Source organism: Sus scrofa, chromosome 6, assembly GCF_054392235.1.
Source record: "Sus scrofa isolate SSC_HxYL_T2T_F1_AM1 chromosome 6, Sscrofa_HxYL_maternal_Yorkshire_Landrace_v2.0, whole genome shotgun sequence".
In the NCBI taxonomy this organism is placed as follows: domain Eukaryota; kingdom Metazoa; phylum Chordata; class Mammalia; order Artiodactyla; family Suidae; genus Sus; species Sus scrofa.
Genome location: NC_139388.1, coordinates 161,012,925 through 161,037,980, shown reverse-complemented (window position 1 = coordinate 161,037,980; position 25,056 = coordinate 161,012,925). Strand labels below are relative to the sequence as shown.

At 41.1% G+C, this 25,056-nt stretch overlaps 1 long non-coding RNA gene across 1 annotated transcript; it reads left to right on the top strand.

Moving 5' to 3' along the window:
* The first annotated feature begins 14,570 nt into the window (after positions 1–14,570).
* Positions 14,571–21,577, top strand: LOC146402949 (uncharacterized). The gene is made up of 2 exons (XR_014808263.1): positions 14,571–18,856; positions 21,180–21,577. It is a non-coding gene; the product is annotated as an uncharacterized LOC146402949 (long non-coding RNA).
* Positions 21,578–25,056: the final 3,479 nt, after the last annotated feature.

The following is a 25,056-nucleotide window of genomic DNA, read 5'->3' as shown; positions in this document are numbered from 1 at the left end:
CCTTTTCTCCACACCCCCTCCAGCATTTGTTATGTGTGGACTTATTAATGATGGCCACTCTGACTGGTGTGAGGTGGTATCTCATGATAGATTTGATTTGCATTTCTCTAATAATCAGTGATGTTGAGCATTTTTTCATGTGCTTGTTGGCCATCTGTGTATCTTCCTTGGAGATGGAACTAGAGACTCATCCTGAGTGAAGTAAGTCAGAAAGAGAAAGACAAATACCATATGATATCATTTATATCTGGAATCTAATATATGGCACAAAGGAATCTTTCCACAGAAAAGAAAATCAAGGACTTGCAGAATATACTTGTGGTTTCCAAGGGGGAGGGGGAGGGAGTGGGAGGGACTGGGAGCTTGGGGTAAATAGATGCAGAATGTTGCCTTCAGGATGGATTAGCAATGGGATCCTGCTGTGTAGCACTGGGAACTCTGTCTAGTCACTTATGATGGAACATGTAATGTGAGAAAAAAGAATGTATACATGTATGTGTAACTGGGTCACCATGCTGTACAGTAGGAAAAAACATAAATGACAAGAGTGTGTTGGGAAATAAAAATAAATTTAAATAAATTATGGTATATTCCAAAAAATAAATAAATAAAAGCTGACAGTGAGTTGAAAATCCTTAAAGAATATAGAGCTTGATCCAGAATCATTTTGGCTCTTCCCTTCCAAATTATGAAAAATATCAGGGGAATTGGGACAAATCTGTGGTCCCTGTTTTCACTTGTTATTGTAAACTAGTAAGTTTACTCTTCAAAGATCAGAATCAGGGTGCAACCCCAATCTTGAATTTCTTTTATAAAACCTCAAAACTTTTTATTTAAAGGCATATTTTTTCACTTTGGCAATGACTGGCAAAGGGCGTATATCCAAGAGTTACCAGTTTTTAATGAACTAATTGATATTCTAGGTAAGAGAAATGTTAGGTCAAATATATAATTGAGGAAAATTAGAAGATGGCACTTGGGGGAAGTGTGTGGAATGCTCAGAATTTGTACAGAAAATATCACATACAGAAGTCACATTCAACTCTGCTGCTTACAAAATATGAATAGACCAGCTGTTAATATTTCAACATAAGACATAGCCAGTGTTTAGTCTCAAGGAGGCTGAAATCTCAATGTATCCTTCAAATAGCCATACCTTAGAGTATCTTAATTATCTGTAGCTACATGTCTTCATTTTGTGTTATCCTTACATTACTTTTTAAATGTGAGTTTATATGTATATTAAGACTCCCTGATCCCTTGTACCAGAATCAGGGGTTTGACACTATTTCAAGCACCCTTAATATCCATGCTTTAGACTGGAATACATTTCTTGCCTCTTGCAGCTGAAGTTACTTGTTTTCACATAGCAAGCAGTACCCAGGGAACCTCTAACAAGGCCCTTTAGCACCACTTAGCTCATGGTGTGTGTCTCAGTGACCATCCTTTATCACTGCACACACTAAACCATTTGTGCTACATAGTCACAGTACTACAAGGCTCATTGTTGCCAACTGTGTGGCAGCCTGGTGGTGTTACTGAAGCCCAGCTATTGTAATGCCTTAACTGTGATATTCTCTGAGTGCTATCACTCTGGTGATGGATGTAGGTATTTTCCGTCTGTGCCATTGGCAGGAGAGCAAGGGTAATCTTCCTCTCAACAGCCCCATCTTTCCTGTGGATGAGACACTGGCTGTGATAGACAAAGAGGAACTTTCTAGATCCCCTCCCTTTGAGGACTTCATTCCCATTTGCGGAGAAGGAACTCAGTAGGCGGCCTTTAGCCATCAGCTCCTCCAGGGTTCAGTTCAGCTGGAGGGAGCTGTGCCATCTGAGCTGTGTCAAGTCAGGAAGGAGAGAATCCCATGTTGGTGACAAAGACAAGAAGTTTATGTAAAAGCTTAGCTTCTTAGCCCAATGAGGAACCAATCTCAACAGGCAATTCTCAATTCAGAGAGCTCTCTACTTGCTACATTGTTGGGTACTTTGGGTCTAAACTGTATGTTCAGTTTTAAAGGTCTTATTTTCTATTTTTGTGCCAAGAAATCCTATATAGCTACCTTGGTCATTTTCACATAGTCAGTAGCTCTTGGCAAGTCAGTGATATTGCCATGCAATGTTCTCCATTCTAGCTTATGTGGCAGCCACAGGGCTATGCTCCTCAAATCTCCCCTCCAGAAAGAACTGACCTCCAGCTGCACCTCCTCCAGGATCCAATAGTGTTTGAGCTGAAGCCACTCTTTTCCCAAAAGGCCTACCCAGCAACTGGGCACTGTGGGTGAGGTAGAGCCTGGCCACTTCCATTCAAAGAAGATTCTCCTACAAGCAGTCTTGGGCTGGAGAAGGGTTGGCTGGCTGAAGCTTTCCCAGCTGCACTGCAGTTCTGAATTCCTCTCTATTCAATTCTCCCTCCCTACTTCTTTTCACACATGTTAGACCTACAAAACAGTGTAAATGTTCACTCTACCTAATTCTATTCTTCTCTCCTTTTCTTAGATGTTAATCCCAATAAAAATTTTGAATGTCTAATTCCTTCCTGGGTCTGACATATCTTCATAGGTTATTCAGATTTGGTGAAAGAAGTCTCCAGTTGCTTCCAATGATCCTACAAAAGTCTTGGACTGAGGACACTTGCACTGAACCACTGGATCCCTCCATCAGGACCTGAAAGATTTTAAATCAACCCAAATCTTCTTGGTTGAGAGAAAATAAAACCCACTGACTTATATGACAACACCAGATGTAAGCCTGATTTAAGGAACAGGCAATATCAAGTTTGGCCCAAAGGTATCTTTAACAGGGAACAAGATAAAGTAGCCTCTCTGAGAAATACCAAAGTCAAGTGAATTCTCTTAGAGTGCTATTTTCCAAATCTGTGCAGAGCTAGTCTAAGCCTCTGACAGGTTTCAGTTATGTACAAGTCAGAAGTATTTTTACTAATAGTATTCCAGACTATTAGAGACACTGTTAAGATCAAGATATCATGGAACTACAACATGAGATCTTCTTGGCAATATTTAAGCCAAGAAAGCTCAATTCTTGTCAATAGTCCATACAGTCCTAAAATAAGACATGATCATCTACTCTTAAGTCAGAGGAACTAGGTCATTAGTAGACATTGGTATCCTGGACTGAGGGAGAAAGGGGAAAAGAGACCTTAGCATTCAAACAAATGTTACAAACTAAGGAGTATTTCCTAATATAACCACAGAAACCAACATTTTTAGTGTTAGCTAGTACCTTAGAACCCAAGGAGTGGTTTATATATAACCAATATCACCTTTTTATTTATTAAAAGGAACTGGTACAAGAGACCTTCATGGCTAGTTGGACTTTTGTTCCTCTACTGCTGTACCTAAAGACAGCTACCAACTTGGATTCCAGTGATTCAAGATTCTCACCTCAACCCTATTAGGACATGTGACTCAAATGCATGGCTAGTATGAGCTATAAAGGAGTATATACTGACTCAGGTTAATGGTGCATACTGATGTAATCCCCGGCTCAACACAGTCTAGTATGTTTACTGTGAAGTGCATGGTGATGATACACTTAATTTTATTGTGTCGACAGCATTAAATGTTGGTCTTGGCAAACATGTAAAGACAACATGAAAAGTAGAGCCACTGATGAGAGATAATGCCAAGGTGGATTTCTTTGTGCTGGATGAAGAAGATAGTGAACAAAAGGTAAAACATCCTCAAAGTATCAAAGAAAGGAAGCCAAGTCTTCCCTTTTGCTGAATATGAACCTTTAGGATAAGAAATAAAGTTTGGAGAAACTCATAAAAAACATTCAAGAAATGGCTTGTGAGATTATTTCCAATTAGTCACAGTAGGAATTGGTAAACTTCAGATACAGTATATGGCAGCTAAAGTTGAAAAGATGAGTTGCAAGAATGAGTAAGATTTTCAGAGTTATTTGCAGTCCATTCATACAGCTACCTTCAGGGGGGTCTAAACTAATTCTTGACAATTGGACTTAAGATGGCAAGACTACGTGTGACACTGTGTGTCTGTAGACATGGAAACAAACTACATGTCTATGCTGGATATATTTTTTTTGTCGTTCTGTATCCTGCTTTCTGTTCCCTGTTAGGACAGAATATAACCTCTAACTTTTTCCATGCAAGTCTGCCAGGCTATTTGGGTTGGCGGGGAAGGGTGCGCATCTTAGCAAGACATCAACAGGGAGGAGGGAAATATCAGGGCAATCATCCTTTTGGTGGTGCCCACTGGTGAACAAAGTTTCACCCCCATCAACAAAACTTCCATTCCTCACAAGGCAGCCACCTTCTACATCCAGAATCTAGTATACACACCATCTCTTGACTTTGGGAATCAAGTTCTCTCAAACCTGGTTATCACAAATGCCTGAACTCTTCAGATAGCTTATTTTTTGCAGTATTTGACTAGACTTAGTATCAAGAAAACTGTACAATATAAGTACCAGAGCTTCACGCAACTCAGATCCACATACAAGGATCCAGAGCATATTCTATGTTCTGGCAGTTGTAAAGGTAACACGTCCAAATATCTCTCATTGGGAAATGGTCATGGAGAGTTTTATAACAAGGGAACACACATTTGCCACCCGTAAAATCCCAAGAGGGATCATCCTCATTGATCTCCAAGGCTTAAGAGCATAGAAAACAGCACAGAGGCCAAGAGCAGAGTTCTCAAAATGATGGCTAAAGAATGAGTCTTCAAGGGGATCCCAATAGCAGCTCTTCCTGGAAGACAGAGGGTCTTATTTATGGTTCAGCTTCATCCTCTACCAGGTCTGCAGCTCTCTGTTTAGAGAGATACAACATCAGAGCCAGTCATCAGGTAATTCAAGTCTTTTGCTACTGGCTCAGGCATACAACGAGATGGGAGTTTTGCAGAAGAGGGGGGTACCACCAGGCAGATAACTCTGAAGACATCTTGGGTGGACAGAAAGAGCCTGGACCTGGGATGGACTATATCACATCTCCCACTGGCAGGAATTTTGAAAAAAGCTAGAGGCAGACTGAGTTCTAACAACCTGCCCTGGTTGGGAAGGTAAGAAAGGAAGACCAGAGGGGCAGGGTGAGTTGCCCTGGGGTTAAGCTTAGCTACAATGTAATTTTGCTGTGAATGAATTATTGCTTCTAATTCTTTCTACACAATCACTCATCTTCACAGTGGAATAGTTTCTACGGTTGTGAAGCAGCAGAATTTTAAGAGATCAAAGTGAGACAAGAGACAAGTTATGAGTTCAGGATACTGGTAAAACTGACTCATCTAGAAAAGACTCAAGACAAAGAAGCCATAAAGAAGAGAATGTAGGGGACTTCCCGGGTTTGGGACCAGGCCTCAGCTGGGCTGCCATCATACATCTAAGTAGGGTGGTAATGGTGGTGGGAGAAAGAGCCAATTGTCAGGATGAGCTGATTTACTCTTCAGTTTCCTAGGATCCAGGGGTCCTTGAATGCAAGCACAGCCTCTTCTACTTATGGCCCACATGGCTCTCTTCTGCCTGTTAGCAGAGCAAGCCAAATCGTCACTTCCTAATTTGTCGGGCAGTGTTAGTGATAGAAGTTGTCCCTTAGTTGAGTGGTCCAAGTTCACCCTCTCAAGACTCTCCACAACCTCGAGGTTGTCCTCATAATTTCAATTACATCACCACCACCCAGACCCAAGGATAGCACATGCTTTTATTCCAGGCTCAGGACTATGTAATTGCACAGGAGCAGTCTGTTCAAGCAATTATAAAGTATCCCTTCTTTCCCCAAACATGGGCTTCTTATGCCAGGCTTTCAGCTACCTATCACATCAATACTTCCCAAAACTGTCATCCCAACACCCACCAGGGAAGCTTGTTACAGGTCCAAATTTCAGGTTGCCATGACTTATAGGGAAAAGGTGTGTCTAACACTTTGCAAGTAACACCCTGGAGAGTTTCTTATCCCTGGAAATAAGACCAGGGATTATTCCAGTCTCTGGTAGTGGTAGGTTTTGGTGTGTTTTTACCACTGATACACAGTCTAGCTTTGAGATTCTTTTAGGTAGCTACTGACCTTGCAACTGATTTCTGTCTGTGCTCAGTGATATTTTTCTTTCAGCTGAAAAACAGGAAGAGCAAAGCTTTTCATTTAAGATTCTCAGTATGGGAATTCTCAAGTTCCGTCTTAGGAAGGCTTAGATTAAGAGACTTGGTCAATCACTGATTCTATGATCAAAGTGATTGAATGCTAGACCTATGCTTTTCAGGCTGAAGCTCCAATATTCCTTCTGAAAGGGGTTGGGAAAGAGAAATAATTATTCAGTAGGACTCTGAAGAACTTGCACCAGTGAGGAGAGGAGGTAGTAAACCAGGGGATACAGATATCCCAGCGAGACTGAGGTAGGAGCCACACAAGGTTTTTCCTGCCATAGATGCAGGCTTTGTCTGTATCTCTGGTTTCAATAATATCTAGGGCTTTAATCAGTACCCATCTTGGATGAGCTTTGACCTATGGTTACAATTGCTTTTTTTCCCATTTACTTTTTCCTCCTATTTTTCCCAAGAAAAGTCCCAAACTTTCTAGTGAAGAGATAAGAATCTCAAATCTGGTTGTACTAATTGGGTAGGAATGAACTTGAGAAACACTGCCTCAGGGTGCCCACAGAAGTCTGTGTATCCAATGGACACAGTTAAGAAGGTATGTTGGCTCAAAGGACACTCAAGAATCTCATTTAGCATCTGCGTGAGAATCTTCTTTAAGATTGAATCCCAATCCTATGAATGTACAAAATATATGTAACTGCAGCATTTTGTCCTATATGTGGGACAAATATGGAGTTTTGAATGGGACAAAGATGTTTATGTGCACCCACTAGCCCAAACATAGGATCCACTAACTGAGTACATTAACTTCACACCATGGACATAGACGATACTAATATTTTAGTAGTAAGAACTATAGTTTATACCATGTGACACATCATTAGATGCCTTGATATTAAGGGTTAAAAGTACTGACTGTTCTTGCAAGGCAGCAAATTACATATGATCGGAAGCCTGCAAAAGGAACCATCAAGACAATGAGTACAAAGAAATGATTTCACTCACATGGCAACTACTATGTAAGCTCTCTAAGGAATACCATTCAGCCTAGCATGATGAATATAATTGATTAGTTTGCCAAGACTACCAATATGCCTCAGCCTGGATGGTTAATGCCATTCTTATTCCAGAAGAATGAGCATAGGCTGCTGAGCATGTCTGCCCTCAAATGGAATTATCCAACTACGGAAAAACTAGCACTTCGGAACGTTCAATGAGAACAATGGTCACTTCCATTTATTCAAGGAATAATTATGTATGGCACTTACCAGCCTCTGAAAGGGTCTGACAAAAACCTTGCTTAAACATTCTTGTATTTCTAACCGTTCAAACCTAATTTTATAGGATTAACATGTGCATTTTTCTTCATGTATGGTTTGGGGTATTCTCTCTGATTCTAACCAATTCCAACATCAACTGGGTATTCAACAATTCAGCCAACACTTAACTTGTATCTGACAATAACTCCCAGTAAAGGGACCCAGTCCCACAAGACTGCTCCCACTTCAGGCACCAATCAGGTTTTGAGGTAAAACCTGTATTTCTGTCCAGATTGGCTTTAAATTTGGTGTCCCCAATCTCCCCTTCTTCAAATTCAGTAATTTTAGACCAGTTCACACAACTCAATACTTAATGCTTAGCACTTTGTTGTAATGGATATAACTCAGGAATGGCCAAATTGAAGAGACACACAGGGTAAGGTGGGGGGGGGGCAGGGGAGGAGGGAGTGGCATAGAGCTCCTATGCATTTCCATGTGTTCAACTAATGCAGAAGTTCATTAGATCTCATTGTTCAAAGTTACTGAACTTAATCTCCATCCAGTGCTTCCTTTTTCTAGAAGTCAGTGGGTAGAGCCAGAAGGTTCAACTTTCTAGTCACTTGGTCTTTCTAGTGACCACCCCCATCCTGAGGTTAGTTAGGGGGACTACTCTAAGTCACCTCATTAGCCTAAGCTCAGGTGTGATAAAGGAGGACTCATTATGACTAACAGAAGTAACTTATCACTCTAGGAATTCCATTCCAAGGGTTTTAGGTTTGTGCCAGGAACTTGGGAAGACAAATATTTGACCTTGCATAGTCAAAGTAGCTTCTTTAGAGTGGTTTTTTCATAGCCATTAGATAAAGCTAAGTATTTTTTTAATGTTTCTCTGACTAAAGCCAGGTATTTTTTTTCTTCTACTCAAAACCTAATGCTGGTTTGAGAAGTGGAATTTATAGATTACATTTTAACCATAAAATGCAGTGAAAACCCTCAACAAAGTCATGATATACTAATCACACCAATCATAATGGAAAGAGTTTTCATGAGCTCTAGTGCTGAATTGGGTGAAGGTGTTTTTAAGACAAGGGAAGATGAGGCATTGCCCTGACACTAGCTTGTACTCCACTCTACAATCCAGAATGTGTTATCAAAGCTTGTAGTATAAACATCCCTAATTTGCTGTTTAGATAGCACCTTTTCCAAGAAGCAGCAGGATCCTGGAGAATTGCAGAAAAGGGCTGCGTGGTACACTAATGGGGGGAATGTGAGCTTTGATGCACTTTCCTAGGGTCATATGCAGCTGGGCTGACTTTTAGGTACAGTGAAGTAGAGCCCCCCATCAACTTCGAGAGGACAGGTAAGTGCTTGGAAGCTTTCTAAACAGAATTAGCAGTAGTAGCTCTTAAACTTGTCTTTGAAGGGAAATATCAGAATACTAAAACCTGAGTGATGAACATACAAAGGAGTCGAAGAAAGGATTTTATGAACATACAAAATGACAACATAGAACCACTAATATGTGTTCCACTGCCTGAAACTTACAAGAAAGAAATCGTTCTTTATCAAGATTTATACCAACCAGATTACATCTTCATTATAGATAGAGATCAGGCCCACTTTAAAATACAAAATTTTCTCCAAGAGTCACGTTGTGAAGTTACACCCACAGGATATCACAAACAGAATGGGTTCTTTAGCCATTTCTGGGTCAGCAACTATTAGCACAACTTGTTCCTGGTTTCACCCAAGAGCTTCTAGCCCTGAGGTGGAGTCCGTGATTGTCATGGTCCCTCCCTCCCTCATGAACAAGAATTTTTCCACTCTGTTGAAAATTCACCAAGCCAAAATAGGTGACAGGCTACTTGGTATAGAAATTCATGGCATTTAAACATTAAAATTTCTGCTGAGAATATTTGCCTTTCTGCAAGATGATCCATGTTAAGGAATAATCTTGGTTTTAGGATGAAGTAAAAGGCTTTTAGGTATAGCTGCATCTGAGACATTTCTTTATAAAACCTTTGAATTTTTAGAAAAAAAGGGAATAGGATCAATGGTTATCAGTACAGAGAAATCTAAGCTGAAGTTTATCTTGCAAGAGAAAAACAATGGCAACTTTTTTTTTTTTTTTTAAAGCATGTAACAAGGAAACCTTTAATCCCATTGAAGACATAAGTACCAGCAGGGAACAGGAAGCAGGGTGGAATAGGGACCCAGAAGGAACAGTGTTTGGACTGTAGTTTTTAGGCCAATAGACTGAGTCTAATTCTATAGTCACACATAGTGATTAGACATTTGATTAAGAAGCTGCCACCATCAGCCATCAAAGGCACTAAAAGGTACCGAAAGCCAATGATGTTGTTCTCAGGTGTATCTACTCCCTTCACATTGCCTTAGTTCAGACCGATCTAGAGTGACTAGAACAAAAATGCCAGATGTCATGGTTTTCAGGTAATGAAGTTATCTGCCCTTAAGTCCCCCCACCCCCAAGGTCTATTAAGACATATCTTTCCGGAATAGGGAGTTTGGTTTCTCTTATTGACACTGCCTGAACCCCACACACTGTTGCCTCACAGCAACAGGGAACTTGGCAGCAGACTCTGACCACTATCTGGCTCACTCCTCATATTACATGATTTGCTATGATTCAGAATCAACCCTAAGATCCTTCTCTGATCAAGCAAAAGCACCACTGTCATCAGAAGTTGCTGAGCCCCATGTGCTTAGATTGCTATCTGGTGGAAGTTTAACCCTTCAAACCAATCATGTGGGGTCTCCTCATGCCAGAAGCTACTCACTTACCCCAGACTACTGCACAAAGCTGCATAGATGCCTAGGAGACAGTCCATCCCTAGGAAAAGGCCATGTCCTTCTAAATACGGGCCTGTAGCCTACTTAGGCTGGATCTGGGCATCTCTGCTCTGAGATCTAGAGACTGACTTCTCTAAATATTCCTGGAATCCTGTTGACTACAAGTGAGAAGGATACAATTTTACATGAAATATGATCCCACATCCAAGTGAAATATTGGGACTGTGAAATATTCTTTTAACATTATATCAACATCAGCCCCCAACTTCCTAAGATATGTGAGGACTGGGGAAGGGAAGTTAAGACAGGATCATATAAGTGATAAGGTCAATAGCCTGGCAGTGTGATAGCCCCAAATCTGTATTTAGATTTATCACTACTTGTCTAGTCTAAGATTAACTATGAATAAGGTCAGAACTATTAGCAAGAGGTTCCCTAGTAATAACTGAGGAACACATGTTCCAAAAATCATTTTTAGGACAATGGGAAGAGGGGGAAGAACTCCACACTTAGCCTGCAAAGCAATTTCAGGAAAAGTCAATGGCTCCCTGAAAAAAGGATGGGCAAGGGATGAGGACAAGTCAAGTCCTGTAGACAAAGTCTACACATTACCAGAAGCTCACTGTATCCTAGTGACCCCAATAGCAGGAAGAGAGTAGAGGTAAACTTTAATGGCCTTTCAAAGAAGGATTTGATTTCTGGTAAAAGAATACCTGGGGATAAATGATTTTTACTCCTTCAACTGTAGACCCTAGGGGTTTTGAATAGAGTTGCTCTAGGTAGATAGTTGCTAGAAGTTTTTGTCTGGTATTGGGGAATAGTAAACTTCAAGTTACAGAGGCTTGAGAAGAGATACAAGAAAACCAGTGTAATTATTGTCCTTTTTCCTTCAGAAATGCCTAAGAAAGCAAGCAATAAAAAAGTTTATCTGACTAAAGAGGATTTGAAAGAGCAATTCAGAGGGACTGATAAAATGCAGTATCTCCACATGCCCTGGAAATTTTGCTAAGTTTAACAGGAGTGAATTTAAACAAGTCTTTAGGGAGGGAAAAAAAGGGATATTTATAATGAAGTACTGAAATTTCAGTATCTGATATCCAAAAATAAGAGCTAGTAGACAACAGAAGCTCTGCTAAATAGTTAAGGTGATGTGAGTTACATGATCTGCCAGGAGCAGAATCTGAACAGGAGAAGCTCTGCATCTCCTCTAGGTGGTGGGACACCCTTCCCTGCACCTCCTTCCCTGAAGAGCCACAGGGACTTGAGGTGTTGGAGAGCACATTGTAATGGAGCCTCTGGTTAGCCCAGGACACGTCTTCTTCCTGTTTATGATTGTTGCTGGGTCCTCACAGTGCCTAACACACACACCATCTATGCAATATGAGCTGCCCATTAAGAACTATGCACATGATGATAAAGTTTGGACATGTGTAACAAACCCATCAGAAAAAGAACAGTCTAATCAGCCCTGGCTCACTAAGGAAGGTGTTACAAACTAGGTTTTTCTGGAAGCAGATACTGAAAGAATTATGCTTGTAGAAGGTTTATTTGGGAGTAACAGCTGTGATGTAAGAGAGAAGAAAGCTGGATTTGGCATGGAGAGCTCTCACACCAATATGCTCACCTGATAGTCCCCCTACCAGTCCATACAAAGTTTCTCAGCCTGTTAACTGAGTCCAGCTTAGGGTGACAATGGTACCATTGTGTATCATCACAATTTTGGGTCACTGTCTGGGTTTGCTTTCAGGAGAATGTATCCATGGCTATCAACACTTTGTTTACTCATCTGTTAGACCCTCCCACATGAGCCCCCATGAGTAACAGAGGTTGGTATATAGATACATCCCAGCGCCTCGGGTATGTAATTCCTAGGTGTATTTTACATCATTCCCTAGTATTTTCTTAGGGTAGTTTCCAGTGATAGCTGGCAAAGTAATACACCATCACTGGATGCCTTTCTCTCTGTATTTCACTTCCATTTTTACCAGTTTTCCACATCTCCCAAATAAACTACTTGCAATCAAATTCATATCTCAAGGGTCCACCTATAGTAGAAACCATATGTTTATTCCCTGTGATAGAAATAGGGCAAATTCTCTAACTTTAGAAAAATATAAGGACAAAAGAAACCTTTAAAGCAGTGCTTCTCTCCACCATTCAAAGCCGTCCTAGTAGATCAGTCCAGTTTTCTTCCACGCATTCATGAAAACTCAGTCTATGATTTGCCAGTCCATTACTGCTTGATACATAACTAATGTCTGGACAAATGAGTACTAACAGGACTTATTAGAACTTATTTAGAGTGTTCAGTTCCCTTGAAGGGAAACTAAGAGACAAGAAATAGATACTCCCAAGGCAGGACATTCTACTCTTTAATGGAAATAACAGGATAGCAAAGTATTAAATTGTTGTATTTTATTAAAATCTACATCAAGAGTTTTATCCTCCAGTGTGACTGAAAAAACTTCATGTGGTATGTATACACAATGGAGTACTACTCAGCCATAAAAAATAACAAAATAATGCCATTTGCAGGAACATGGATGGAACTAGAGACTCTCATGCTAAGAGAAGTCAGAAAGAGAAAGACAAATACCATATGATATCACATATCTGGAATCTAAGATATGGCACAAAGGAATCTTTCCACAGAAAATAAATTAATGGACTTGGAGAATAGACTTGTGGTTGCCAAGGGGGAAGGGGAGGGACTGGGAGCTGGGGTAAATAGATGCAGAATGTTACCTTTGGGATGGATTAGCAATGGGATCCTGCTGTGTAGCTCTGGGAACTCTGTCTAGTCACTTATGATGGAACATTTAATGTGAGAAAAAAGAATGTATACATGTAAGTGTAACTGGGTCACCATGCTGTACAGTGGAAAAAATATACACATTACAAGAAAAATAAGATAGTGGGAATTGAAAAAAACTTCAAAATTTTAGTAGAATTGAAGAGGAATGGTGTCCAGGTTGCCATGAAAATTGGGGACAAACTCACTAAAATGTTAAAACAACCTAGAAGTAAAACAACAGGCATCTTATAGGTCAAAAAGCTTATTAGAAGAAAATGAAAATATAGGAAAAAATCTAAGACACACACCCAAAATGTTGGGCATATTTATTTAATGCTCAGAGCTAAACCAGCAAGCACACTGTGCTTAGCATTCAAGGACAGCTAAATTCAAGAAGCAATGCAAAAGCAACTATCTGGCCTGGGAGTTTTTCCTGAGGTTCAGTTGACCAGAGTTTTGGTTCATACAAGCAGAATAGGGCAGAAATTTGAGATATCTACTGTCCACACCAAGTCTGCAAGTTGAGCTGGAAGAACCAGTTCAAATCTGAAACCACCACAAAACATCTTTAATGAGAAGAAACATCTTTAATAGGTAAAAAAGGGAACCAACCCCTCTTAGAACTGGGTAGTAGTAAGAAAAACAAGTTTGGAGCTAAGAGAATCGTCAAAACCATCTGCAAATAGAAATTGGGTTGTCCTGGGGTAGAGTCTGGGAAGGATGACACAGGGTATCATTGCTATGTCATTGCTACCATTATCAAGCAGCTACCACTTCTTGGGACAGGAAGCCCTTCACTGGGAGTTACCATGTACCTTCAGTTGTTGGCCAGACACTGTTACAGACACCCTGAGGGACTGTTTCACTGAATGAGGAAATGTAGGAAAGATGATAAACAATGGCCCATGGTGGGGCACATACCAGCCAGTGATGGAAGCAATGGCCTCCAAGGTAACAGGAACTTCATGGTAAGAAAGGCTGACTCCTGGAGAGCCAAGCCATGTTAGAGGTGTTTGGGGAAGGCAGTGGGTGAGAACTGCTGGAAAGCAGCCACATGGAGAGCTCTGTGACTGGTGGGAAGTCATAGTCATCCAGCTCCTGTCAGATTCACAGATGCCAGCCTGGCTTCTGATTCCCACTATCCTTCCAGCTCTATGCAACTTCTCCAACTTAGTCTGACCACGTCATCCAAAGAAAAAGGCAATGACAGAGTTCCAGTTAGTGAGTCTACCCTAGTCTGTAATAGAACTCCCTTAGACATTAAACTTGACTCTGAAGAAAACAGGCACTGGTCCCCGCAGTTCTGGCAAATTTCACATGATTGGAGAATTTATGGAGACATTGGAGCATCTGCCCATGATGTGAAACCACGTCCTATGCACCCCATTTTAAGAGATTGCATCCTTCTGGGCTTTATCATTAACTGTGAAGCAGTGGGCATAAACATCTCTTCTGGGGCTTACACATCTTAACTTTGTTGGTGGCTGGATAATTTCAGCAAATCCTAACCACACAGACCCTTCAAAAAGCTTTGTTTGCTGCAATAATGTGAAAAAACCCTTCAAATGAGAAATGTTCATTCTATCCCCTTTTGTAGCCCTCTAAGTTTCACTCTCCCAAATTGAGCAACTTTTATCAACTCATGAAAATGAAAAAGTATTTTATGTAATACCCCTTGGCCACAATATTCTTTAGACTTTGTGGAAAAATGGCCTCAAAATGGATCATTAAATTACAACACAACTAATTACAACTTCGTGATTAGATTTAACTGGTAAATAAAAGAAAAATGAGGTAAAAAAATCTTACAATCTTTCATGTTCTTGTACCAGAATAAACCTTTGCAAAGACAAGGTTGCATTTTGACAAGGAAAGGCAAAGAGACTGTTTTAATGAAGAGGAGAATGACTTGCTGACACTTCAGTTGAATACTCCAATAGCTCCTCCAACCACCCCCACTTGGCGGCTCTACTGATTCTCCGTCATAACCTCAGGTCTGGACCTCTAAGTCAGAATGGTATTCCCTTTTTACACCCATCAGGGTAATCAGTTTGCCCAAGAAAGCTACCCCAAACCAGGCAGGGCAATATCTATTAAGGCGAGTCCCTCTGGGGGCATAGACTCTAATATCAGGAAGCTGGTAGGATTGACTTGGGTCCATTTCCCCTTTTCATATTTGGATTTATTGAATTGCAAGAATATACCCAATTATAGAGATGACTCAGAATAAAAACATCTTTTCACCCCACAATTCAACATGGGAAACAATTCTGTTCAATTCCTTATTTCAGAAAACTATAGAATGGTGCCAGAAAAATCTAGCAGGGAGACATCCGCTGCACGTATGTACCAACAGCAGATCCTAATTGGGGTGTGAGTGCAAGAATTAGACCAAAACTTGACTATTTTGGGGGCTGCATTTTCAGGGATAGGAAAAGGGCTTCCCCCAACAAAGCAGCCCTAATACAAGAGGAAAAGAAAAACCTAAAGAAGATCCTTGAGTTGCTTGAAGGTCTTTGAGGCCTACAGGCAACACATCAATATATATCCTGAGATACAGAGAACTTCAAGATGATGTTCAGTGGTCTAAGGGCTCCTGACATACAGAGGAAATTAAGGATGGTAGAAGGGGCCTTAAGGAAGCCTACATCTTGAAATGGCCTTTCAAGTTTTTAAATGACAGACCAACTTCAGGAGAATAAGTGAACAATGAGAGATGAAAACAACAGGCCATTCTGCTGACTGCTGCCTGGATACAATGAGGAGCCAGACTAAACTGAGGTCCCCACACAGGACCCAGCAACAGGAAGGAGGTCCCAGACCCAGAACTTCTCACAATATGCACTGGACATTGGACCCCACCAATATGCAATTGCAAACAGAAGTCTCACTGGAAGAGTGTCTTGAGTGAAGCTCTTGAAGGCAAACTGTGGCATTAACACTACTTGACTGAGCTGACTGAGAAAGACAGTGCCCATAAATAGCAGATCCCAGGGATTCCTTTAAATCACACTGAGTCCATTAGTATTTCCTATACAAGGCCTTTTCTCCAGCCCTTACCGACAGATGGGCATGACTTATCTGAAGAAATCATTTTCTGTGCATGCCAGAGTGTCTCATTCCTCCTCCAGGAAGACATTTACTAACTAAATGCTAAGGATACCTTTGCACCAGGACAAATGGATGACAAAGTACCACAAGCACAGCTGGAGCTAAAACCCCAAAGTGAATACCCTCAGCACTTATGGAATAGACACAAAAGGACATGAGTCCAGACCTCCAAGTTGAAGGGAGGCCAGGGAGAGAAAAAACAGCAGTACCTATACAGGTCAGACTCAGTCTCGGGGCAAAAATGCCAAACTAAATTTACCACCCATTAGAGGAAGAGGCAGGGAAGGGTTCATGCCCTGCTAACAGCCTTCCTTAACTATGACCAACTGCACCCCTGCAGGTCTCCTGATGATACTCCAGATTTACCCTTCCAGCAGCCAGGTACATGTGAATACAGGTTTGTACAGGACTTAAGAGACATTAATTATAGAAAAAATTCATTTGGTGCTTCCTAACTCATACACCCTGCTCACTACTTTGGGGATTCTGTCAAATCACCAGAAACCTAGAAATAGCTTTTTCTGTATATCCATCACTTTTGAGCCCCATGAATTGTCAAAGAAAAATTGTCCACTGCCCCAGCATCATCTATTCCACTCTCAGGAAGTATTTTGACTTGTTTGTTCATGAGGGACAAGGAAAGAGGCTTGGAATGTTGATTTATGAACTGGGCAGCATAAGGAGACCTGTGTGTATTTCTCAAACAATTAGAATCAAAGAGGAATGTCAAGTTTGCCTTCAGACCATAGCAGCTACTTATGACCTCTTACCAGAAGGAGAAAAATTTATCCTGGAACAACATACTACTGTGCAGAGCCCTCGATATGTACTTTTCCTCTTAAGACAGAAGGAACCATAATGGTTGACCTCTACAAGATTAGGATTATGCAAGAATATATAGCTTGATATTTTCCTAATGTCACTTAGAAGACAGCCTTGAGCTTAAGGCTGGTCCCCACTTGTACTGATGGTCTTGCACATAATTGTATTCACACAATTGAACAAGTCTATTGTAGCTGCTGTTCCCTGAAGGACCTTCCATTGGAGAATCCAGACCTTGAAATGGTCACAGTGGGAGTATCTTTATGGACCAGGGACAATGCACAGCTGTGTATGTGGTGAGGACCATTCAATAGACACTAGAAACAGAAGTGCCCACTCACAAGGTACCTTCTTACAACGTTTCAACTCCTAACACTGACCAGAACCCCCCATCTACATAAGGGTAAGAGACCAACTATTTCCACTTATTGAAAAGTTGTTTTTTCAGTGATCTATGTCCTAGGAGCATTAGAAATCAGACAGACTATTAGCTTCAGGGAAGAAGGAACTTAAACATTTCAATTTTCTTTGGTACTCATTAGATGATGTCCTAGAACCTGAAGAAGTGATCACTGTCCATGACCCAGGGCCCTAGTGATCAGAGTGATCACCTAAGGAAAACAATGAGCAGGTCAAGCTAGGAAAGTAGAAGCCAGAACCCCAACACATAGATCCCTCTTGTTGGCCCCAATTCCTGAGGGAGATTTGACAATAAGCTATTCGAAATATACTCCTGAGGACTTAAGGGCAATGCATGGGGATTTGACTGGATTCCTGACAATCCTCGAGACACCCACTGTAGGAACAGAAAGCAAATGTAGACTTTTCATGGACAAGTCCCTGTACCTAAATATTTTCTGGAGAATAGCCAATCATATACACCAAAACCCCCACTAGGGGAAGGATGCCACCCTCCACGGGATTTGGAAATTCATTCTGTAGCCAGACTTTCACAGTACAATTCCACAGTCACACACACATGCATGGTGTATGCTATAAACAGTCCAGAAACTGGGCTGCCTTGAGTGTTATGGAGTTCAGACTCCAGGCCATAGACCTGGAAAGGACTGGCTGATTGATTTCGTTATGATGCAGATAAACCTGCTGTAAATGTTACCTTCTTGCTAGTATCTGTGGACAGTCTCTCTAGTTGGGTTGAAGCTTCTCCTGTTGGCCCAGAAAGACTTCTGAAACCTTGCTAAAAGAACTAATTCCTAGCTAGCGTTCTTTGGGTGAGGATGGCCCCTAAAAGCCAGCTTCGTCTGGGCCTCTATGAAATGATATCTGGGAGGCCCTCTCCAGGTTCCAGAAATGATTTAGGAGACCCCGAGAGAATGAGAGGCCAGGAATCAGACACTGTCAGCTATGTACCATCATCGGGAGCTACTGTAACTGCTCTACATGAATTTGCTTCTGGCGGGGCAGGGCAATGTTTGCCAGAGATGCTCCTCTGCACTGCTCCTGCCCTAGAGATTGGCTCCTACTGAAATCTGGGGAAAAAAATAGCATGCAGAACAGCAGCTCCATCCTCAATGGACCAGAATTTGAGGTGCTACTGGTGACCCATTTCCTCATTGATATTAAAAATGAATCCGGCCATGATTTCACCACACTCCAGTTAAGTTGGCGCCACAGGAATCCTCAGGGACATGCCTCCTGTCTAGAGAATCCGCATAGGGAACAGCAGCCACCCTGTAGGAGAATATCCATGACCAGAGTCACCCCAACCGTGGTTGGCTCCACCCCTGACACTGACCTCTCTGAATGCATAAGTGAATCCCTGGGAGCTATCAAGTTGTTCTGCAGGAGGCTGTCTTCCTAAAGCAATGAACTTGTTACTTCACTTGCTTAACTCTTCTGAATTCACACGTTGAACTAGAAATGTGATTGCCCTTCTCCTTTCCTGTTATGCTTCCTCGTTGACTTGGAGCCCCCCAGGCTTGGATGGACCATTTGATGACTGGAATTTCCCAAACATTGACAAACGCAGGTGCGCTCTCTAGCTGTCAGATGTGTCATCCAAAACCATCTTCTGTACATGATCATAGTGACCACACTTTGTTCTACCATTAACCATTTTTTTGTGCTTTCTCCAACTTCACTGTCACACATAATCAAGAGCCCATTAGTGTAATCTATAAAGTTAGAATGATTACTTAGTGCCCTTCATCTTTTGTTCTTTTTTTCCTAATGTCTTTCTGTAACCCCACTGGGATAGTGGTCTCTGGAGAAAGGGTAGAAACAAAGTTAAAACCTCTACCAAAACCAAATATTTTCTCTTGAAAACTAGTCCCATTTAGTAAATGGGTGAGCCTGCTGCTCACTTAGCATCCTTACCCCCTACTTCCAATCCCTGAGAGGTGCACCCCAACATCAGGTTATAAGTTCTCTCATGTCATTTAGGTCATATGAGGGTTCTCTCTCTCTGGTTACCATGCCCTCAGTCTAGGGCATGGTAAGTCTACCTATCTTTCCACCATCACTATTTTTCATGAAAATACCAAGCAATATCCAGTTTGTCAGCAGGTTCCATGCTTATTTTGTACCAGCAGCCCTGCCTTCTCCTGATAATCAGGACCAGGATGCTAACCCTTCTTGCCTGCTGATCTCTCAGCATAAGGGCACTAGACTCACTATGTGCCATCAACAGCTTGAGATGTATTGGGATTCTTGCTGTGTTCTCTACTGGAAAATCTGCCATTCTGGTAAGCAAGTTCTCTAAAACCAGAGTCCAAAATCACAAGGAGTAGATGTAAAAGTTACCAAATCTGGTAGTTAGGAATGATAGACATGAGGCCACCTTCACTTTTACCCATTGGTTCCTGGGCCCAGGTAGTTTACCTATTGGTGGTTTACCACAATAGGATGGTTGTTGATTTAGTTTGCACATGCACTCTGGTGATGGGGTACCAGCCTCCAAGATGACCGTTTTTAAGCTGGAATCTCAACTATTATTTAAAGAGGCTGTTTTGCCACCTCATCAAGCCTGCAGTTCTGGGTGTGTCAATATGGTACAGGATCAGTAAATCCCATGGTCATATGATCACGACTTTCCTTCTTTGATCCAGTGATGGAGAATCTTACATATTACATGAAGCAAGGCAGTCACTTGTAGTAAACACCCCATAGACCTTAGGATAAGAATACTGGTCAAGGTCCTGCTGGCAGAAAAGGAAAATCTATGCCTGGAGTATTTGTGCATTCCCGTCAAACAAAATGAACTGCCAAATGACCAGTTAAGTCTCCGGAGATGTTGCCCTATTCTGTTAGAATTTTGGATGTTGGGCAGCAGCAGTAGCAGGACCAACATTGTGGATGAGGACCAGTGGTTGTAGGTGCATGCATAGCTTCCATCTCTGTTATCATCAATACTCCACTCATGTGCTTATTGGCAAAGTATGGAGGTGAATGGTATGTCTGGTCCTTATCAACTGCCAGAGCCATTGTCTCTACCTTAGCATATAGTATTCTGATAGATGCCCCCCTTAGTAGGTGTTAAATAATATAAATGCCCTCATCATTATGCCTATTCCCACCCATGCATACACCCACATGCCTCGTCTACAGCCCTCTTTGTCTCCTTGTCTTCTTCTCTTTCCAGGTCTTCCACCAGCTATCCAGGTCATTTGTCACTTTCCATGGTTATATAATTTATACATATTTATATATATTTGTATGTGTATAATTTATGTTTGTATAATGTTATATTTATATGTAAACATATGTTTACATATGTTATTTCTTTTTCCAAAGTGTATTTAGGTACAACAATCAAAGCTCTGCCCACAAGGAGGGTTTTCTCTGTATATTTTCTGAGCCAAGCTCTATAGAGTAGTAGTCATTTACTGCAGCCACAGAGGGGATGACCCGTTTGGGTACAAACATGCTCTGTCATCTGATTAAAAATCCTCTACATGGCTTTAGGTGTGAGCTTATGGAGAGGTATCAGTAAAACACCTATGAATGACATGATAGTCTGTGCCACATAATTGTACAGCTAGTTGTGTTTGGATCTCAAGTACAACCTCTATTTTATGAAAAATTACTTCCAACTTCCCTTAATTTATGACTTGATGAATCTAACAGAACCCCACTCAAGTTGGGCAGTTGTGGATACAAACTTCCTTGATGTCCTGGAATAAGTTGCTCTCTTTATATTCACATCAACAGAATACTAAGAGCTCTTTTTCAAAAAGTGTGTTATAGCTCTCTGCTACAGGAGACATGACCTTATTCTAACACACTAAAAATCTCTCTTGGGATTTTACTAGCGTGTGGTATTAATTGTAAGTGATATTTTTCTTCCATCATAGAATGCACTAAAGCCTTAGGATATGCCAGGCTGTATGGCCCAAGAAGCAGGGCCCTTTTCAACCCCGGGCACCATTCAAAGCAGGAAGAATTATACCTCATATGGTACATAGACCAGAATGTTATTACCAAGGGGAACATATGCTGCCTCTGGAACCAGAAGAGTGGTATCAGCCATGGATTGTACTTCTTTCTTCATAGTGAAGATTGTCCTGAGGCTATGTCTCATTGTGTCCTACAAGCTACTGGACTCCTAAGAACTTCACTGAAATGATAGTCTCCTGAATTTCCATGTGTTTTTAAGTCTCAGTGTCTAGTGTGCCTCTGATATACTTGCCACTTCTCATTTATCTGGGCCAAATATAATGTCATCAATACAGTATAGAAAAATATTATAGCATTCATGGTTCTTTGAGTGTCTTCGATGGGTAATTTCATTTAAGGTACAACTTTTGTGCTTTCTGAACAGAATCTTCTAATAAGTGTCTCAAATGTCTTCTTGAAGTATCCAATGATAATTTAGAACATACTGATCATGCTACCCTTCCTTTTTCATGGTTAAAACATAGGAATATTTGACTCCTATGGTAGACATTTCAAGAGAAGGTCCTATAAGAGGGGTAGTTATACCATTCAGTGGCTATGTCTCCAGGTTTTTTTGAAGCATTTATGTGGAGGTCACCCACTTCCCAGGCTGCCCAGTGCCAATGATTAAGTATGACTTTTTACTAAATATGGTTGTACTTGATCAATGAGCATCTTCTATGGGTAGATTTTGCCCTGGAAATTCACAATGTCCTTAGGATTTTCTGGAACTGTCCTCTAATCTTCATCTCCTTACACCAAATCCTCCACTCTCCCACCTATTAATATGGTTTTGAACCCCACCTATTACTGTTCACTCTTCTTCCTTCACAAAGTATTTTCTTCACAACATCTTTACTTTGTCTTGATATTTGTCTCTTAGAAGAGCTGCATGAACACAGTACTGGAAGTGGTCCAAGAAAGCAGGTAGAATTAATGGTTTTGATGATGTCAAATGGAATATAGGTCTCAGAGGAAATCCCAGGAATGCAGTGTCTCTCTGTTACTACAGAATTCACAGCTGGTAACCTGGGATAATGTGCCCATAGGGTACATGCTATTGGAAATGCAAAGATACAAGCACTGAATGGTACAGGGTAACATTATCTAGAAGGATAGTGAAGACAAGTTAATTGGTTTTAGGTGGAGTCAATATTCTTCAGAGGTTTACTGAGTAACTTAGTGTCATTAATAGGTTAAAAGCTGAGTGTGAGTGCCAGATGGCATCTACAGTAGTTTATAAAAAGGCCCTTATTTCCTACCAAAAAGAAGCAGAGGCCAAGAAGCTAGGCTAGAGAAAAAGCTCAAAATCCATTGCATGCTCAATTAAAGTCAGGGCTCTTATTAGAAAAAAACAAACAAACAAACAAAAAAACCCAAAAAACAGGGCCCTGAAACATCAGATAAGGATCCACATAGAGATCTCCAAAAGATTTTAGCTCTTCGAACTCCCCTGAGCCATTATAACCAAGGAGGAATTGCCTCTCTGACATGCACCTCAAAAATTTATTTCCCCATGAAAGAAATAAGCCTGGTACCATGTACATGTGCTGCTCAGATTTCCTTTCAAGGGAATTATATACAAGGAGATTCGATGGTGGGACATCCTACAGTTGCTGTCCCTCACACTTCCGGATCCAACAGGCAACAATCTTTGGATGCTCATGGCTAAAGACTGAATGTAGCATGATTATAGGAACTGTGCCATTCCCCTCTGGCATAGGAATCTTATTGGCAATCTTTGAGAAAGTTTTGGCCAGCCAATGGGGAGCCCCAGTCAGAGTGCTCTGTACTCTATCTCCTCTTACCCAATTCTCTTTCCGTATTGTTTCAGATGTCAGATATGCACTGCATTTCCAAGTCTTTCTCCACCCAATTCCACTCGCTTCCTCTTGTTATCCTTACAGATTTTTCCCTCAGTGGTTCACCTAACGCCCGCTCCCTGAGGCTTTGAACCAACATACCATCTCTAATCTTACAGATGACTTTAACTTTCTCAGTGACAAATCTTATTACCTGGTTTTTAGGTGAAGCCCAGATTGGCTGACCTGGGAACACTGGTTAATTTACACATTATCTATACTCAATTCCTTGGTGTCATCCTATCTAAGCCTCACACAGGATGTAGAAGATGATTAAGGACCATGCCAACATGCCCCAAGATGGTGTTATTCTCACATAGCCCCAAAGAAATCTCAGACTCATTATATTTTCTGCAAATGGTGTCACTCATTGACTGGCATCAGAAAAGCACAAGGTATAGGGCAGGTAAGTAAGAGTCATCACAGTGTCATACTTAAACAGCTGTTGCACAGCCACAGTTGAAGCTGTTCAGGGTGAAAGGCTAGTAATTTATACCTAGGATCTATGCAAATGAAGCAACTTCTTTCATCAGGTGCAAGGCTTTGATGAACAGGACTTTGAAAGAAAAAAAAGGTAGATCCTTCAATAAATACAAATGTGGGAAACATAATCTTTGTACCTAATTCTCTTGAATCCCATAGACCTGCTTCAGAGAGGGAACTGACCAAGGGTCCAGCTGCTGAAACCATGGCTACCCTAGTACTGAGGCCATGCTTGCCAAGGGCTCCCGCCCAATGACAACAGGGCTGGGCCGTTACACCCCATTGCTACCAAGGCTATGCCTAGTAAGCACTGCTACCCAATGACAACAGGGATGAGTTATCAGAGCAGACCCTTCCTCTATGACAGGGAAACTCTTTGGCAGTTCCAGCTTTGTCCTACATTACTTACACTAAGGGGCTCTCTTGGATGCTTCTTCTACTCAAACATCTTCCACCTCCTTCCCTGTGGTCACACACAGACTGATGGGTCTCCCAGGCTTCCCAGGCTTCTTCCACTTTTAACTTCATGCAGTCTTTTCTAGTCAAGGCAGCTTGGCAAATGTAATCGTATCTGAATTTTGCACAATCCAATTTAACATGAATCAGTATGAGTAAGAAGTATATCTTTCTCATTTCCTATAGTAATATATTCAGGTTTTTTGGCAGAAAAATGACATAGTATCATCTAATATTTTTAACATGTTTCAGGCATTTCTCCTAAATTGTAGTCATAAATGCCCTCCCTACCAGCCTATCAAGCCCATTTGCACCTTTCACAGGGTACACTGAAGTACAGATAAACATCTAAAATCTAGGTATGTTATGATATGAAAGGGAACTCAACGACAAGCCCCCAGACACAGAGACCTGTTTATTTTTAATGGACATCAAGCATGTATTTAGTTCTCTAGTGTCCTAATCCCTTCCTGGAGTACAGATGCATGTTGATTCAGTTGTCGTCTAGAATATTAGAGTATGAACTCTCAGACATTACCCATTCTCTTTTAAGAAACACTTGAGGCAAATCTCTCCTTGTTATAATACTTGGCTCTGCTCTGACTCAGACTGACCTACTGCTAATCCAGAGGCAGAGTGAGAGGTACGGAATGACCCAAGCCTTTTAAATTTCAGACAATGAAGCCAGAGGCTTGCCAGTCTTCCTCCTTTTAAAAGAAAAGTGACTTTAAGAGAAGAGCATCTATTTTCCTACATTCCAAGAATAAGATCAATGTTGTACGTTCTAAATATAGTATCTGTGTTTATCATCTTTGACACCCTGAAAATACTATCAACGGTTTTAAATTTGGTGAATTTTGTAGGCCACTTTGTATAGACAAAAACATTTAAGGGCCCAGAAATTTGAATTTCTTGGAACTAGTGAACATCTTTCCAAGAAAAGCATTAAGTTTTATGGAGGACAGAAGCTGGATTAAGTAAGAAATGACTGCTA